This window comes from Phalacrocorax carbo, chromosome 3 (assembly GCF_963921805.1).
Source record: "Phalacrocorax carbo chromosome 3, bPhaCar2.1, whole genome shotgun sequence".
Taxonomy (NCBI): domain Eukaryota; kingdom Metazoa; phylum Chordata; class Aves; order Suliformes; family Phalacrocoracidae; genus Phalacrocorax; species Phalacrocorax carbo.
Genome location: NC_087515.1, coordinates 88,038,929 through 88,055,316, shown reverse-complemented (window position 1 = coordinate 88,055,316; position 16,388 = coordinate 88,038,929). Strand labels below are relative to the sequence as shown.

Here is a 16,388-nt window from a genome sequence, read left to right as displayed (position 1 = left end):
TCTGCTAAGAAGGATGTCAGTTTTAAAGTTAGTTCCTCTGAAATGACTTTTAATAGTGCATTTGCAAGATGCCTAATGATAAGTTTTTCACACATCATGAGAAAAGCTTGCAAAAAATTGTGAATAAGGCTTCCAAACCTCATGGGAATGGTGCTAAGTAGGACTAATGAACAACAAGTTTTTACTGTCTGCCTAGCTGTTACAACTCATATTTTCAAGTTTTCTTCCCTTAAGACAAGCACTAGAAACAAGTTTCAAGCCAGATCCAAAATTTTCGTGTAGTCAGATGATTCCTGCTATTGGGGTTTGATAAATAACTGTACCATATATTGCCAAGCCCACAATGAAATGGCAATGCTCCCCCTTTTTCCGAAAACAAAATCAGACCAACAACCTGTAAGGCCTCTTTGACAGTGAATTCCATGCCCAGCCTTTCTCCATTGCTTACTACTTCACTGTTACTTTTGCTGATATTCATCACACCAGAAGAAAATTTCTCCTCTCTTTAAAAACTGAATTTCCATACGCATTAAAAAACCCTGTCCTTTTGCAATACATTTTTCTTGTTTTAAATAATACTTCTAGTGTCACATAAGCACTAGAGTACCTCAAATGAAGGTATATTTCTAACATAAATTCTTTGGTTCCAAAGTACTATTTGTTTAGAAGTAATATTACAAATCAGTTCCTAAGATTAAAAATGGCATTCAAGAAAAAGTGACCAGCAGAGTGCTGCGGTCAGCTTCATTGCCTTGTCCTGATTAATCATTAAACTGTGTTGTATGAATTTGTTAGTGCAGTGAATAAAGGCAGGAACATGCCCAGTACCACACTGTGAACCACAATTTCGTATTATCTCTGGCTCAGGAGGCCTTTTGCCAAGCTGCTCTATACCCCTATCTGAAAGATAAAATCCTCCTAACCACAACGCGATTTGGTTTTATATAAAAAATCAATGCAATAAATTTGTGCTCAAGCTTTTTTCTAAACTTGGCAGTTCTGGGGTGTCTCACCCTCTGGACAGCTCAGGCCACCACATCCATGCCAACCTTATAATGGTCCAGAGGCTTCTTCCACCTGCAGATCCATTCCAGAATTAGGATTAGAACATCTGACAAGTTAAAAAGGGTCAGACCAATTTCTCCCCTCTAGAATAGTCCACTGATTCCATGCCAGGCTGGTGCTATGCGAGGTTTCAGAGGAGGCTTTAGCCATGATGGGGGAGGAAATGTGTGCACAGCACCACAGCCACTCCCCATCTTGGAAGAAAAATCAAAGCATACAACATATACTGGGAACTACCACCAGACTGAGGAGATAGGAATGGGTCTGCAGCCCCTTCAATCCCTTTTGTCCATGGCAGATCTATGCATAGCTTTCTCCACCCTCCTACAGCCAGGTGGAGCAGCTAACTCCACCTGGAAGGAGCTGGAGGTGGTAATGAAGATAGCATGGATGCTTAGAGAGCCTTTTGGGGCAGCAGGCTGAAAGGAGAAGCAGTGCCAGGGCTCCTCAGAGGGAAGTATTCTGCAAAACCAAATGAGGAGGAGGATATTGATTTTATGACAGGAAAAATACAGGGATGCCTGTAGTCCTGCTGAGCAAAGGATGGCCTCCAAACTTGCATGGAGCACATGCGGCTTTGGCACAGCACACTGAGGTAAGTGTACACACGGTTACCCAGTTGTGGAGAAAAACAAAGCATAATTAGGGGGATGGGGTGAAGTGAAGGTATTTTAAGTACTTCTTGCTACGGTTTACTATGGTAGCAGAACACTTAGAAAAGCCTTCAAAATGACAATCATCGTTTAGGTTAAAAAAGCAAGCAACTACTTCAATAACAATTTATTCACCACCTAATGTTTGCTGTTGAATTACAGCTTTTACAGTATTTTTCTAAAGTATGATGTTTACTGCCTCCACCTTGGCTCCCCAAGACCTATTTTTCCCCCCTTTTTTTTCTTTAAATAGAAAGGAATTTGAATCACGACTTACATGTAACTTTTCTAGGTTCTGTGCTGGCTAAAATGTTCTCACGACGCAGGGAACAGGATCAGTGGAGAAATTAAGAGGCTGCAGCAATCCATTAAGAAGTGGCCCCCCAAAGCTTTGTAGGACAATGTTCTGGCAACTTGGTCAATAGCAACCTAAAATAAAATAAAGGCAGGCATTAAAAAATTCAAGCACTGAATCTTCACAAACCCCCTTTTACCCCCCCCCCCCCCCCCCCCCCCCAATTCTACAAACATTTTGGGGGCCTTTTTCTTTAAACAGAGAAGGCCCTTATGTCAAACGCGACAACTACGTTATGCCCATTACATATGTCCTCTTACTTTTATGCTGTAGACACCTTACAAAAAGACTATGTTTTTCTTGCATTCATGTAGCACCCAGACAGATGAGGCCCCCGAGAAGAATTACAGAACAGATAAACTAACACTTCTGTGATTATTGTGCCAGATCATGCTGCAGGAATGTGCATACTTGTGCACACATACTACAAAATGCTTTACGATGAGGGTGGAGAGGCACTGGAACAGGTTGCCCAGAGATGATGTTGATGCCCCATCCCTGGAAGTGTTCAAGGTCAGGCTGGACGGCTGCAAGAGGGGGTGAACCCCCCCGCCCAGCACTCGAATCCCGGCATCTGCACACAGCCCAGATCCCACCCAATGCCCAGTTCCAGCTGATTCTGAAAACGCTTCCCCCACCTATCAAGGAAGCCGTCGCCCTCTGAAGTGGTTGAGGAGGAGGGTGGGAAGGAAACAGTTGTAGAAGGAGAAGTAGTTAGTTTTATGTTACAGGGATTTTCAGACTGAAGTTTTCAACTTGCCAGTGCCCAACACTTTAATGTTTTCCTAGAAAAAACATCTGAAGGCTTAACTACTGTTTACTTGAATAAAGCTGGCAACTGGTAGTAGAAGGGAAGATGATTTTCTTTTGAACAGAAGGGGACAGCAGCAGTACAAGCAGTGGCACGTATCTGTCTTCTCAGGATCACTGAAAGGGCTGTATCTGCAGAATTACCACAAAGTAAAGCTATATAAAGGGGGAGGTGAGGGGAAGGAAAATAAAACCCAAAAGTTTAGATTTTTTTTTAAAACTACTATTATTTTTCTGAAACTTCCAAATTAAACTCTTCAGTAGAAACTCATGGTTTCTCAAGAAACATCTACTGACTCCATAAAAAAGTCAAAAAGTAACAAAGCAGTGCAAATGAAAGAGGTTTGGTGGTTGTTTTTTGTAAGTGTGCTGTTCCTGGTAAAGAAAGTTCAATTCTTTCTGGGCACTGTTGCTAGAGCATTTTACTCCAAGCCTTGTAGAGATCTGCATCACTTATGAAAAGCAGGTTATTTCTTCTGGATGTCACACTCCTAGATGATTTACCAATAGATGCTCAAAATACTGCTACCTTTAAGGATTTCCTATATGGGTACTTGAAAAGAATCATGAGGCTACGCTAGGAACACAATGCTTGTATCTCTTCAGTTTATGTAACTTTCTCCAATGGGGCATAACCTTCATTGACAGACTGTAAGAGGACCAAATATTTATGGTCGCAAATATACATTATCTAAATTGCCTATAAAACTAAAAATATGAACTCCAAATCTGCTCAGTCATAAATCACTGGTAGAACAAAAATAACTGTTGCTTACACTATGGCCATAGGAATACAACCAGGGAAGGCTCTGCTTTTTCAGTAACAAGTTAGTTTTCTGAGCTAAAATTGCACTTGCCGCAGGATATCAGAAGGAAAGGAGAATAAACAGAAGTGGAGAACAGGGAAACAGGAAAAGGGGGGGGGGGGGGAAGACTTTCAGTGCCATGCTTTTCTGAGAAGGTGTGATTGATGTTCACTGCTGTAGAAAGCATGAGGCTGCATCCCAAACATTTCATTCCCTTCTGCAAATATCTCACTCCATATATCTCCCCATGTTCCCTAGATATTCTTGCCCTATGCGGGATGATCCAGCCAGCATCAGGTTTTACACATGATCTAAAACATGAAAGCAGGAATCTCTCTGCCCAGAGGTCAGCTTAGGGTAGAATGAAACCTAAGCCCACGCCTACACTCAACATGAGGGCTTCTCCATGCTTTCCATTCGATAAAAGAATTTTCTTTCTGAAACAGGCAAATTTTTATAAGCGAAACTGCCGCTACAGCTGTAAACTTACAAGGAACGCATGAAAACTGAGCTTATACAAAATGAAGAGCCAATGGTGCATCTACTGAGGAGGAGTTTCAGCATTTTAACATGCTGACTGACTAGGTTTACAGGACGAGAAGAGCTGGATCCTGGGCAGGGGAAGACACACTCTTTGCTCACATCAAGGTCTCAGCTCTCAGCACAGACCTGCACACATGGGCAATCAGTTACAGGATCATGAGAGGCCACAAAGTTGTTGTTCAACATCAATGTGAAGACCCAGCTCCTGGAGTCATGTGGGGTGCAAGGAAACTTTATTTTAAAAATAAACATCTGCCTTCAATGCTGCATAGAAAGCTAGAAAAATAACAATACTTCAAACCAGACATTATAATCTTTTTTTTTTTTTTAACTTATATTGTTTAACAACCTCTTGTACATTTTTGAACCAGGTTTCCTTTTCTCCCCCTTTCCGAGGGCTTCCAGTACTGCTTGGCAGCTCAAGTTCGTACCAAAGAATGCAAAAGTAAAGGAAGACGCACCAGACACCACAACTGGCAGAAGGAAGCATGAAGCTAAAAAAGTATTTACTTCAAGAAAACACCTTCCAGCTTGGATTTCTGTTACACAGAGGGTGCGTTTCAAAGAGAGGTTTTGTTGTTAATATAGCATAATGGAGCTTTGATGCTCTAAGGGGAGGAAAATTGATAAGTTCTTCAGTTTGCAGTGAACAAAATAAGAAAGATGATTTGAGAAGAGTGGGATGAATGTACCTGGATATTAATCTGGTTAGCATGTTTCAAACACAGCAAACTGTGTAATCATGCTCGAGAAAACCAGGGAAGGTGGGTGAACAATGAGGGAAGTGAGCAACAAATATGCAGCTGGGTAAGCAAACACACCAATGTTCACAACGGGCACGTAAAATTAGGGCTAGAGTAAAATGAACCCACACTGCAAGGCTAATTGGTGAGCTTCTCACAGACACGGACAGCAGGAAAAAAAAGAATCGAAGGCTGCGCACCAGCAAGCAGGAAGAAGTGAGCACAGATGTGCAAACAGAGCTGGTGTTTTCTGAAGCGACGCATCACTTGGTGGAGTGCAACACTTCTTACACAAACATGTGCACAGACTCGTCCCCTTGAAGCGAAGGATCCCCGGCTGTTACATGCAATACCATGACAGATTTGCAAATGTGTTCGCTTTACGTTTTGTGTGGCTTTGAGTGAAGCTGAAGAGTATTTCTTTCTGGTTGGAACAGCTTCATTGGAACATTTGTAGCTCGCAACTGCTTGAAGGATTGCCTGAGGCTGAGAAGGCATTTGCAGTGCTCCTGATATCTAGTGCAGGATCCCTCCCCAAAATCTGTAAATTAACCCAAGATGATATCGATACCTATGTCAGAAAAGATGCACAGCCTGGCTTCGCTATCAGTGCATTTAATTTCTTCCTAATAACCTGCTCGGTTCTTCCAAAGAGAAGGAACATGCTCATCCATCACTCCTCCTTGTGCTCACATGTACCGTTTGGCATGGGGCAGCCAAAACCAGGAGTCTGAAGGGCACAGCAGCTTCTTCCCTGGTACCCAGAGGCAGGATGCAGAAGACCACCACAACCCAGGAATTGTGGACCAGAAGCAGGGAGGCACCCACCCAGGACCGCGAGGACCAGCTCTGCAGTAGGTCCCTATCTGGGAGAGCTGTGTCAACAGTCAGTGGAGATGAGATTGAGCTGTTCGTTCAGCTCATGGCAAAATCACGTGAGGAATCAGCCTGGCTAGAAACCACGACTGAAGTCATCAGGAGAGGCAGCAAGATAACCGTCGCTGACTGACTGAAGGGGAAAGCAGCTGCTGCTGCCCTGTGCTGGCCAGGGAAGTGCTCCAGGGTCTGCAAACTGGATTTTCCCCAGCTACACTTAACAGCACCAACTGGGCTTAAACGGAAAACCCTCAGAGGAGCTGGGGATGTGCGTGGGGGGAATTTTCCACCCCCTCTTGTCCTCTGGTTGTGGTTAAGTCTGTGACACATCAACCAGGCTGGGCTAGGAGAGGCGGGAGACTGTAGTTCAAGAGCATCACCACAGGAACTTGTAAATCTTTTTATGTAAAATCTGAATGACTTTATCATTGGAATATACTTGACTTAAAATAAAGCCACCGTTGAAAATATTTTGTCTTGGTGGTATGACTCATGAAAGAATGGCTAGGTGTAAAAGGAAAGTTAATATATGCTGTGAGAAAGACCCCCACACTACACCACTATCAAATGACATAAGATTAATATTTATGCCCCATGCAGTAAAACCAAGACACAGCAAAAGTCACAGCCTACTACTTTGTGTCAGATCTGATGAAAATTCAGTTATCTGGCTTATTTCTCCTTATTAAGGACCAGGGATTTCGGTTAATACACATCCAAACAGGAAAAATTAAGATGGTTCAGTGATGAGGATGAAATTGTTGTCCCTGAGCCTGGCATCTCTGAAAACAATATCAGACCAGCTGGTTCTGAGTCTCTCGGGTAAGGATGCTTCCCCAGGGCAGCACGAAATGACGCAGCTCACTGGGTTTATGCTCTGGGAGTCCTGCCCCAACGCACGTGAACCACAAGAATACATGCCTGCCCTGCTGAAAGCATGTTCCCGCGTTGAACGATTATCACAGTCAGAGTTTTACTGCCGATTTCTTCTAAAAAATGCAAATTGAGAAAACTGTTAACATACAGAATGAAAGAACGGGCAACAGTCAACCACAAAAACTCCCCATAAGGTTCGGCATGTGGGAAACAGATAAGTAAATGCTGCAAAAGATGAACAATATTTAAGTATTAACACAAATGGGTTTTTTTGGGAAGGTTTATCTGGCATCTCTACCAGTTTTCCTCCAAGCTCTAATACAAAAATAACTACGTCTAACTGAGACTGGGAGAGATGGCAGCAGCTCAACATTGCTCCCTTTTTTTCTCTGTACTCAGAAAAAACCCTGCCATCTTACAACATCAGACAAACTAATTTTCAGGTGATTTCAGATGAGGGTGAAGTCAGTGATGCATTTGCCAGTTCAGAAAGTTCAGTCCGTGGTCTCATTTTCATCAGCCTGTGAAATGAGGACACACACGTGCAACAGGAGGGCAGGAGAAATAAAGCCTTTCTCCAAGCTGTACAGCTGGTCCCCAATGCTCTAGCATGAAGTGAAAAAGTTATCCTTTAGCTCACATAAATGCAGAAGGGAACAATTGAGCATCAAACTACGATGCAGAGGGAACCCAGGTTTTGAGCTACAGCAGTGGACACTCCAAGTGAATGGAGAAGTGCTGCCAAAAGACAAGAGTCATCCAGCTCATCCTATCGAGCTCAATTCTTCCAGGCACCCACCTCCCACTCAGGTCATCAACCCCACCAAGCAGAGGCCAAACACTGCTCCTCCCTCTCCTGCAGAGGTAATCTCTGTCTGCTTCAGCAGAAAGAAGCAAGAAGGCATGCACTGCAGATCCCATTCATCTTATCCCCACCCATGCTGATGGTCTACCACGAGCCTGTGCAAGCTGTCGTAGGGCCAAGAGCAGGGCAATGCTGCTCCTCATGTGAAGGGGCTGCTTCTCCTTCGTTACACTCACACCAAGCAGGGGAAAGTTGTAAGATCTGAAAATGTTTTGTGGGTTATCTTCACTCGTAACAAACAGAAAAAGAGAAAGGCCGAATCATGATGGGAAAGGGCTCCAAAAATACATTCCCTGTTGGGTGAACTCAGGTCTGTTTAACAAGAAAAGCCAGAGAGGCCACATGCAGTAATGCTGAGAAAAAGGAAATGGTGCTTCATTTTAGCCAGAGTCATAAATCTTACCAGCGAGCCTCTAACGGCACAACAGCGAGCAGGGGAATTTTTATACACAGATAATTAGTTGCGAGCTGATACCGGGTTTACTGTGCTGTGCACTCCGTGTGTGCAGAGCCTTCTCAACCTGCAAAACACCGCGTGAAGCTCTGGCTGCCTCTCTGCCACTGGCTTCACCGGGAGGTGTGTAGCTGAAACTTCCAGAAACCCTCACCAAAAAAAATGGTGGAGATAGATATTTCTGCTCCACAGAAATCTTTCTGAGGCAAACCCAGAAAGGTTTTTTCAATGGGTAAAATGCACCATGCTTAGAAAACCACCCTCTCTGCTACAGGGGCAATGGGACCAACAGGGAACCTTGTCCCACCATTAGCACTCTCATCTTCTGCGGTACAGATGCCACTCATGGATCCTGCACAGCAGGCAGTTCAGTCAGGAAAAGGTTGATCCACCGAAGCAGAAAAAAAAATGTGGTTGCGAAAATTCATCAGCCAGCAGCACCTGCGGAGCTGCCTCACAAGGACTAAAGTCACCCAGGCATTCCCACCACCCCTGCTGGCAACAAGGCAGCCCATCCGCCGGCGCTTGTTCCTCGACATCTTGCTCTGTTTCAGAGCACAGCCAGGGACTTCCACTAACAACAGACATGAGCAAAGACTCTATTGCATCTAATAGTCAGACCGCACTTCCAAAAAAAATCACTTTTCGGTTTCTAGATGAGAGGGTATCCAGGGCACACGTGCCAGCAGCACGCCAGGCATGCTAGGTGCCAGCAAACGCCACAGCACTTCTGATGCTACCTTACCAGGGGGACCGATTTAGTCTAGAGGAGGAGGTCTGGAAACCTTCATCCCCAGAAGACACCCAAGTTAGGGAACAGCCCAGGGAACACAGCAGCTTGCTCCTCTAAGATTGGCTGAGGACAACTCAGTGAACAAGGAGAGCCCATCACGTTTCCACCATGAGCTCCAAGGTGGTGCTGAGCTTGAGGAGGGAGCAGTGGCATGCTATGGCCCTCTCAGGCTGCCTTGGTGCCCCTAACTACTTTCTGCCCATCTTCTAACACTCTTTTCCTTCTCTAACCCAGTGCAAAAAGGTAGCTACACCCCATTGCTTGATTGCGCTGCTCTGCTGGTCCAGAAGAGCTGGAGGCAGGTTAAGGCTACGGGGCAGAGCAGCTCCACCATCCCCACAAGCTTCACCTGCATGGGGTTAAGCAGCAGCTCTCTTTTGTCCAAGGCTCAGTCCTCTTGCTACCGTATGTTAAACCAAAAGACCAATCTGTATTTACTGTGCTAAACTACAATTATGTTTTTTTTTAAATCATTCAGCCTAATGGTATGCAGCTGTCACAGAAATCTTTGAACACATCACTGGCTCTCTTTGAGCTGATTAACCAGATAAGGAGCCGTAGCCAAAAGACGTGAAAGGATGGGTCCAAATTTCAAACTCTCAGCTGAGCAAAGAATTTCATTCAATGGACTGTATGAAATGGAGGTGGGGGGAAAAAAGGTTCACAACACAAACGAAGGTTTTGTTTACTACTGATATAAACAGCTGAAACACTCCCCATCGCTCAGTTTAAGAATCAACGCGCATCAGCCTCAAAGCAGTGCTGATGGGTATTACAGCTGCTACACTGGTCTGTGTGGATGCCAATATTCGTGTCTTTTTTTCTGGACTGGAGATGAGGGTGAACTTACCAACAAATCTAACTTTATGCTGAATGATCCTCCATGTGATACTGAAGAGCTCCAAGACCAAGAGCTGTGCCCCTTCACCTGAACTGCTTCCGTTCAGCATGTTTCTTTGGATAGCATGGTAATGTTTTTTTTTAATTCAAGACTGCTCCATGTATTTGCTTTTATTTCTAGCATAATGTTTACTATTCCAATCAGAACGTTCTGTAATCTCGTCTAAATGTTTTATTATTAATTGCTGCAACCCCCCCACCCCACCCTTAATAATTATCCTCGGGAGAGGTAAACATTTCAACACGAGTTACTTTAGTTAAAGCCATGAATATGCATTATTTATTTATTTAGGTAAACAGTAATTAAGAAAAATCACCCAGACTGTCTTCTCTTTGAAATGAGCACTACTTCACTGGCCTTATCATGGGAATTGCGAGTCCCTTAAACACGTATATTACTTTGTCCTCCTCCACTGTAATTTACATTTGTGGGCCTCAGACCATATAACAGCTGCCAGGAAGACAGTCCCTACATTGTCGAAAGCCGTGCAGTGAGTCCAAAGCATCCAGACTCACTCTCAAGCATGAGCACCAGATGCCCAGATATCAGTAGAGAAGAAAGTAGCAAGATCTTGGGTGCAGGATGACGACCAGAACACTGCTATCTATCACCCAATACGCTCGCTTTAAAGTTTTTTGCAGCAAGACCAACTCTACTAACACCAAAACTCTGATGAACCCACTCTGCTCTCTCTCCACAGACAGAGGGCTACGACCTTACAAACTGAGGGGCTGTCACCACCGTGGCCTCTCCATGCTAAGGTGGGGAGCGGCCAGCCCCAAACCAATGAGCATTTGGTGTCGGAACAGTCAGAGAACCCCATGTGCCCCACATATATGTATGTATGTATGTATGTATGTACGTATATAACCTATGCACTGGGCAACAAGAAGCTGAGTGACTCCACTCAATTCCCCTGGGTTTCTTCCTCAGTATTACATGACCTCAAATACTGCAACATCCCGTCCTGCCTAATACTTCCACCAACTTCTACCACACACCGTGACAGAATCAGGCAGCACCACAGGCAATGACACCACTTATGGGGAACTAATTTTTTTAAACCAAAAAGTTAAGACACAACAGAGAGACCTGACATGGCTGATGATCCAGCCTAGAGATCGCACCGACGCTAAAAGAGAGGAATCAAAATGTCTCCCAAAGACAAAGGGATTTTCGCAGATCTAAAATTATTAAGTAAATAGATAAAACTGCGGTCTGGGCTTTGTTTCAGTTTTCAGAGCTAATTTCCGGCCACCGTTCAGAGAAATGCTTTGCATTTCCATTTCTGACTCACCCATTTTAACAAGTGTGCTTGCTGGAATTACTAAGCACGGAATCTGATCAAAACATTTCGCTTTCTGAATCAAAGTGCTTTTCAATTGTATTGATATGACCTTGTCTATAAATTTAACGTGGTGACTGACAACACTGATGGTGTGCGGGTACGGTCCGGGCAGGTGATGCGATGGGTCAGAGGACCCCTCTCCCACCGGGCACCCAACGTCCCACCAAGGCACGGGGACGTCTCCCAGATCTTGCACAACCGCTTGGCACAGGCTGACGCCAGTCTCTCACATCCCGATTACAAAACGATACACGCTCCCAGTGACACGTTTAAATGTCGGGTATGAATGAAAAGCATTCCTGAAAAGAATCTGTTATGAAACCGAAAATCGGGGACCGCCGCAGCGCTGTGCCTAAGTTGAGTCATCAGTTCCCCTTACAGCCTAATAATTGACACTGCCTTGATCAGAATGACTGATCTGAATGTTGCTTTGTGTTTGTGTGTTTTTTGTTGTTTTTTTTTATTATTATTATTCAAAAAAATAGATTTCCTACATAAACAAGCCACCTGTCATCTCGTAGGAGTGTTTGTATTCGCCAGATCACGGGAAACATCTGTTAAAAAAACAGATTTCACTCTCCTCAGTCAACTCAGTACAGTCTGTACTGCACAGAAACCAAAAATGGGTCTTGTTACGGAAAGAATACACTGCCAACTCTCAGTGGAAGCACTGATTTTATTGCATTTTCTTGGGATTAAATGCTGCAAAGATTCTTAGAAGAGTTCTCTCCCTCCCCTCTAGGATCTCTTTCCCCAGAGGAAATCCTGGGAATTTAAGAGCTTCTCTTCTCCCCTCTTCCTGAGCTTTTCTAAAATTAAGCATCTTCTAGGAAGATGTGAGAAGAACAAGGGTCGATGAAACTGCAGAGCATGCTGATTTCCCACCTTTTGACACCAGTACTTGGATAACAGAGTGATTCCCCCTCCGAGGCTTTCAGCAAACAAATACTCCCACACATCTGCATCCCTCAGGTCACACCTCCCCAGAACGATTCATTAATTATTTTCACATCTTCTAAACAGGGAAAGATCAAGTGAGCCTGCAACTGCCTCTAGTGGTGTATTCTGAAGAAAAGGTGACGCAAAACAGGGGGTTGCCACTACCAGGGTAAGGGTGATGCCAGATAGCAGTACTGTGGGTCTTCTGGCAGGAAATCTGCCCTGGAATAGCAAAATCATTAGAACAAAAAAAGAGAGAAAGAAACCAAAGGGAGAAATTGGCATGATACTTTAACAGAAAGAGGACTAGGCTACTCCATTAGCATGAAAATGGAGAGATGAGGACTCGGGCAGGGGCACCGGGCTCAGTGGGTACGCCCAGGTGTCAAGGCTGGGACTGAACACAGAGCCCTGTTAAATAGACCAGTAATTTATAGATTAAGGGGACAGCATTTGAAACATTTAACAGCAGATACATGGTCTTATTAGAAGTATGTCCCTGGATGGGTGAGAAATGAATGGCCACGTCTATATTAGCCTTTGTCAGTAGACTGAAACCGCCAGTACTGCAAAGCTGATGTGATGCCCAATTTTTTCTGTTTTGCCTGGCAGTAACTCCAGCCTGGTGCTGCAGACTGAGCACCCACCAGCAGCTGGAGCACATCAGCAGCGCTGCTGGAGGCACAATTCTCAGCTTGTATCAGTAACTCATGGATTACACAGCATGCTACTAATTCTTAAAAACAAGGAATGGAGGTAGGAGGAGAACCTCTAGATACTTTGGAGAAGATGGAAAAGGACCCATCTGAACACCAAGTACTGAGAGTAACACAATGGTAGATTTTAAAGCCAAAGGACTGACCAAAGCTGTGGAGAAGAAGGAATGATGGAACAAATGGCATAAAATGGGAAGAGAAAATTATTTACTGGCTGGAGATTACATTAGATTTTTTTTCCCTAACAGTGTAGGTGGCTGGACATGAAGCTAATACTTAGAAGAATCAGGAAAATAATGTACTCTGCCTCCTCTGAATGGGGCAGAAGTGAATTTAGATAAAAGTCTTGCTTTTCAATGACAAAACATCTTAACGCAAGCAATTCACACAGATCTTTTGAAATAAGAAATGACTGCAGAGCAACATTTATGAAACAAACGTATGACAACACTAAACAAGACGCAATCTCAATTGTGATCTGGAAACGGTATCCAGAAGCATATTGCTTTATCTATATTCAACACAGAATCCAATGAGTATCATCAACCTTACAACATATTTGGGGAATCTCATATTTACACTTTTGCTTACTTCAGCTACTTTAAAGAGAAATGGACAGACACACTCCCAAAATGTGGGGAGACACTGTATCCTGGCCAGATTTGAGAGGAGACTGCACTTAGCACTGATTTTATCTGCCTAACGTAGGATTGCACATGCTTTTGACTGTGACTTTTATAAACTCTTTGAAGTTTTATTATTCCAAGGTACAAGGGTGGCAATACTAAGGCAGAGGAAGTAGAGAAAAACTGAACGGGAATTAAAAGCACTTTGCACTCTCAAGCCAGCAAGCGAAAGAATCGTATTTGGCTTTATGAGAGCATTGCCAATACTAACAAACCATTTGCTGTCTGGCACTGCATACCAGCAGGTTGTGTACAGATGTACGTTAGTGTTTTGATGCAAGATAAGTGGGTTAAATTTGAATTAAGTCTGCCTTGGCTGCTTTTTAGTTCATTTTGCACCGACTCCTGAATGTCACGATGAAAAAAATTAAGACATGGGGAGCGAAGTAAATCAGGATTCACCACCTCATAAATAAAGGCAACTAGAATAGGAAAGACTGTACTTTACATTTCCGTCTAGTTCTCCCTAACGGCTCAACTCAAAACAGGAAACTTGGGCACCACATGAATTTCTTCTTGAGTTTCATGCCATCTGAACACAGCAATTAATATCAGTATTGACACCATCCCACTTAACCATCACCCAAAGCAGTCATAAGAAGCAGCATGCATTAGTCCAGAATCAAAGCCCACTCCATAAGCAGAACAAAGAATGATTTTCTTAGCAAGCTCCCTTCTCTGCTCTTAAACTGTGGCTGTGCCAGCTTCAGGGATCTCCGGCACAATCCACGCTCACTGCTCATTCCTATAAGAAAAATGTTATCTGCACCCAGTAATTATAGCTTAACTTTGCCACAAGAAAGAGCCTCTCTTTCCAGTTCTCACGGCTTTTGGAGGGTTTTTGTGTTTTGTTTTTGACTCATACCATAAAACCTGCTTGTTCTGCCTGGATTACCTTGTTTTATTATTCTCTGTAGTCCTGGCATTTGTTTAAAATTATGTAAAAAATGGGCAGTTGCACAGAGAATTAGTACAGCAAATGCCGTAACCAAGCAATGTTACATATTTTATTGTGTATGAAGTCAGTGTTCCAGAACCAGCCAAATCTATTAGTTTGGTCTGAAAGTATATTTTTCCTTTCTTGCTTGCAACAGGATAATTAATACTTGGAAGAAATAATGGAGAAAACAAGCATGGCAGTAGGTAAAAACTCCTAATGACATAAGCTCACATTTGGATCAAGGACTGTAGTTTGGGATGTACCTCTAGGAAGGAAAAATAACAAAGTCTGTGTCTCAGCGTGTGACAAGGACACTTGCCACACGTCTGTTGAGCCGTCATCCCAAATTACTCAGTACCTGTGCCAGAGTCCTCGTCCCACTGAAAAAGTCTGTACTTCTTCCTCAAGCTCTGCAAGTGAAAAATTAAATCTAATGCTTTCCCGTTTGTTCAGAGTGGCTGACGAAAAACTCATTAATGAGTACTGGGGCAAAAAGGCTCTCCACAGTTATGTCACGCAGCTATAAAATCCAATGCATGATGGCCAGCAAATGTTTCTTAACACAGCTTCCTACTCGTTAAATAGTGAAAGGAAATTCTGAATAAATATTTGTTTTCCCGTATTTATTCCTACACTGGGTGAGGCAAGACAAAAGGATGTTTAGGCACTGAACTGATTTCAGGTTTTGTTCTCTGTGCACAATTTGGCCTGCAATGTTATAGGGCTTTTAATCTCATATACCTTGTGGATTTTATTATCATCATCATCATAATGAAACCAGACACAGCTTACTTCCCGTTCCCCCAGTGCGACACCAGCAGGGCACACTGAAATGAGAGAGTCACTCATGTAAAACTTACTGAAGAAGGCTACCCACCATTTCAGCTGCTTGGCTTCACCTCCCCGCACCAAACAGTGCCACCTCAAGCTGCTCCTACCAACACGCAGGTCAAGCAGCAGCGTAACCCAAACCACAAGGATCAGAAGACATCCAATGCAGCTTGTCTGTGGGAAAGGGGGAAAACAATCCCTGGGTGTTTCTACAATTCCTGCTGCTCTCGGCACAATCAGATTTTATTGAACTGTAATCCTAGATAAGTATATTGAATTTTACAGCTAAAGTCAATTACACTGCATTAAATAGTTGGCTTCTTGATTTGCAAGAGGAAAATCACTTCTTCGCTATAAAGCTAAATTAGTTCAATAACTCATTACTTGTAGCTTGGGCAAGGGGTTGAAAAGGCAATGGACATCTAAGCGGTTGCCATATTTTCAGGCAGCAGCCCCTCGGAGTTGTAAGCAGATCAAATTCCCAGGTTTACCAGCTGGAAAAAGGGACAAGCACGGCAGGCAGAGAGGGGACATCCAGTGTCAACAGCACCACATCTCCAACTGGCCGTGTTTTCTCATGGCAGGGGACTCTGAGCTAACCAGCATCAGAACGGAGGAGACATCATGAGAACACTCAGAGGTTTGGATTAGACGCAGCAGCCAAGCCAGAGCTGCACTGTGCCTCTCCAAGGAGGAATCGGGCTCTTTATTAATCTAAGATGGAATTAACTAGACGAAAATCAGAGGGGCTGCTCCAAGTCCACCAAGCCTTATATACACCCTCTGTCTCTGAAGGGTTCTCAATCACGGCCTTTCCAGTGCATCTCTCAGTGCCCAGCACTACCCCCACCTGCCTGCTGCCTTCTCACGATTTCTCCACAGATGTCCACTCCTGGCCATGGTCAGAGGCAGGGCTGGTAGACCTCTGGTATGACCCTTGTTTGGCACCCAGGCTCAGAATTTAGGCTGCTGTGTGCTGCCATCAACTGGGGTCTGAATGAGAAACCAGAACCAATGCAAACCAAGCCATTACATGAACGATGAGAGAGGGAAAGCTGGGTGTGGTAAAATGATGAGGAAAAATGAACAGGAAAGTAACTTGATGAGAGAGTTACTGAAGAAAAGCCAACCTGCCCGAGACAAAGGCTAGCTGCCATTCAGGAGTAAGAAACAAGTAGAGGAGGAAGG

At 43.9% G+C, this 16,388-nt stretch overlaps 1 protein-coding gene across 5 annotated transcripts in view; it reads right to left on the bottom strand.

The window, feature by feature from the left end:
* BACH2 (BTB domain and CNC homolog 2) overlaps nucleotides 1-16,388 on the bottom strand; it is a 196,238-nt gene that overhangs the window by 89,330 nt on the left and 90,520 nt on the right. For all 5 annotated transcript variants that reach the window (XM_064447623.1, XM_064447622.1, XM_064447624.1 and 2 more), the window contains one exon: nucleotides 1,996-2,147. The gene's annotated coding sequence lies outside the window, so the exon portion shown is untranslated. The remainder of the gene's footprint in view (nucleotides 1-1,995; nucleotides 2,148-16,388) is intronic.